Source organism: Galeopterus variegatus, unplaced genomic scaffold (assembly GCF_000696425.1).
Source record: "Galeopterus variegatus unplaced genomic scaffold, G_variegatus-3.0.2 Scaffold2017, whole genome shotgun sequence".
In the NCBI taxonomy this organism is placed as follows: Eukaryota; Metazoa; Chordata; class Mammalia; order Dermoptera; family Cynocephalidae; genus Galeopterus; species Galeopterus variegatus.
The window spans coordinates 341,506-344,589 of record NW_007728128.1 but is presented as its reverse complement, the minus strand read 5'-3'; positions in this window follow the sequence as shown (position 1 = coordinate 344,589).

Below are 3,084 nucleotides of genomic sequence, written 5' to 3'. Positions count from 1 at the left end.
AGATATATTTGGCAATTAAAAATTGTATACATTTAAGGTGTGCATTTTGATTTGATATACATTGTGAAATAATTACCACTATTAAGCTAATTAACATGTCTTTTAGGTCAAATAGTTACTAATTATTTGTGTGTGGTGAGAACACCAAAGATCTACTCTCTTAGAAAATTACAAGTATATAATAAAATATTGTTTATTATAGTCACATTGTTCTACTTTACATATTCAGAATTTAGTTATCTAGCTTAATTGAAACTTCGCACCCCTTGACCAACATCTCTGCACTTTGCCCTCTGTGCATTCCTTGGTAATCATCATTCTACTCTCTGCTTCTATGAGTTTTACTTTTTTAGATTCCACATGTAAGTGAGATAATGAGTATTTGTCTTTCGGCATCTGGCTTATTTCACTTAGCATAATGTCCTCCAGATTTATCCATGCTGTTGCAAATAGCAGAATTTCCTTCTTTTGTACGGCAGAATAATATTCCATTAATCCATTAATGACATTTAGGTTATTTCCATATCGTGACTATTGTGAGTAATGCTTAAATAAACATAGGAGTGCAGATTACCTCCTGGAGATCCTGGTTTCTTTTGTATATGCACTTGATAATGAGATTACTGAATCATGACAATTACATTCCTAATTTTATGAGGAAAGTTTATAGTGCTTTCCATAATGGTTGCAAAATTTACATTTCCACCAGCAATACACAAGGGTTCCCTTTTCTCCACATCCTTACCAATGCTTGTTAGCTTTCATCTTTCTGATAATAGCCATTGTGTCATGTGTGAGGTGATATGTAATTGAGATTTTGATTTGCTTTTTCCTAATGATTAGTGATATTGAGCACCTTTTCATATACCTATTGGCCATTTGTACGTCTTCTTTTGAGAAATGCTTATTCAGATACTTTGTCCACTTTTAAATTGCATTATTTATTTTTTTGTTTTTGGGGGTATTTTTGTTATTGATTTGAGTTCCTTATATATTTTGGATATTGACGCTTTATCAAGTATATGGTTTGCAAACATTTCCTCTATTCCTTGGGTTCCTTACCTCTTTTGATTGCTACCTTGGCTATGCAGAAACTTTTTAGTTTAATGTAATTATATTTGTCTATTTTTGCTTTTGTCCCCTGTGCCTTTGGTTTCATAGCCAATAAGTCACTGCCAAATTCAATGTCATAAAAATTTGTCCTACGTTATAGAAGTTTTAAAGTTTTTGCTCACTTTTTAAAAAAGATTTATTATTATTTTATTATGGCAAAATGCACATAACATAGAATGTACCACCTGAACCCTTTTTAGTGTGCAGTTCAGTGGTGTTAAACACATTTATAACATTGGGCAACCTTCACCGTCATTCACCTTCAGAACTCTTTTCATTTTATAAACCAAAACAATAACTCCTCATTCTCCACTCTCCCTGGCTCCTGGTAACCACTATTCTACTTTCTTTTTCTACGTTTTGATGACTCTAACTAACCTATATAAGTGGAATCATACAGTTTGTCTTTTTGTGATTGGCTTATACCACTTAATGTATGTAATCCAGGTTTATCTGTGTTGTAGTGTATGTCAGAATTTCCTTCCCTTTTAAGGTTGAATAATATCCCATTGTATGTACAACTATATACTGCATTTTATTTATTCATTCAGCTGTTGATGAACACTTGGGTTGCTTCAGTGTTTTATCCATTGTGAATAATGTTGAAAGGAAAATGGGTGTACAAATATCTATTCAAGACCCTGCTTTCAATTCTTTTGGATATATAGCCAGAAGTGGTATTGCTTTATTGAGTGGTGACTCTATTTTTAATTTTTGGGGAACTGCCATGTTGTTTGTCACAGTGGTTGTTTCATTTTACATTTCCACCAATAGTGCACAAGGGTTCCAATTTTTCCATGACCTTGTCAACACTTGTTATTTTCTGCTTTTTTTGTTAGTAATAGCCATCTTAAAGGGCATGAGCTTGTATCTTATCATAGTTCTGATTTGCTTTCCCTAATGCTTAGTGTTGTTGAGCATGTGCTCATTGGCTGTTTGTATATTTTCTTTGGGTAAATGTCTATTCAAGTCCTTTGTTCATTTTTGAATTGGGGTTTTTTTTTTGTTGTTGTTGAGTTTAAGTAGTTGTCTCTATATTGTGGAAATCGATCCTTATGAGATATATGATTTGAAAATATTTTATCCCATTCTGTGGGTTGCCTTTTTACACTGTTGATACTGTCTTTTGATCCATAAAACTGTTAATTTTTATGAAGTCCAGTTTGTCTATTTTTTCTTTTGTTTCCTGTGTCTTTGGTGTCATATCCAAGAAATCATCACCAAATTCAATGTCATGAAGCATTTGCCTTATGTTTTTTTTTTCTAAGAGTTTTATAGTTTTAGGCCTTACATGTAGGTCTTTGATCCATTTTTGTATATGGTATTAGGTAAGAGTTCAACTTTATTCTTTTGCATGTGAATTTTCCATTTTCTCAGCACCATTTGTTGAAAAGACTATCCTTTCCCCCATTGAATGGTCTTGGCATCCTTATCAAAAATCATTTAACCTATATGTGAGGTTTTATTTCTGGGCCTATTATTCTATTTCCTTGGTCTGGTTTTATTTCTGGGCCTTTTATTCTATTTCCTTGGTCCAAGTGTTTGTGTTTATGCCAGTACCATTCTATTTTGCTTACTAAAGCTTTGTAGTAAGTTTTGAAATCAGGAAGTTTGAGTCCTCAAGCTTTGTTCTTCTTTTTCAAGTTTGTTTTGACTATTTAGGTTCCCTTGAAATTTTATATAAATTTTAGGATGGGAATTTTCTATTTCTGCAAAAAAATGTCTTTGGGATTTTGATAGGGATTACACAGAATCTGTAGATTGCTTTGGATGGTATTCACATCTCAACAATTTCTGCTGAGAACTCTGTTGACAATCTTAATGGGGTCCATTTATATGTGATGAGTTGCTTTGCTTTTTCTTGTTGTTTTAAAAATTCTCTTTGTCCTTACTTTGGACAATTTGATTACACTGTGTCTCTGTCTAGTCTTTTTTTTTTTTTTTTTTTTTTTTTTTTTTTTTTTTTTGGGG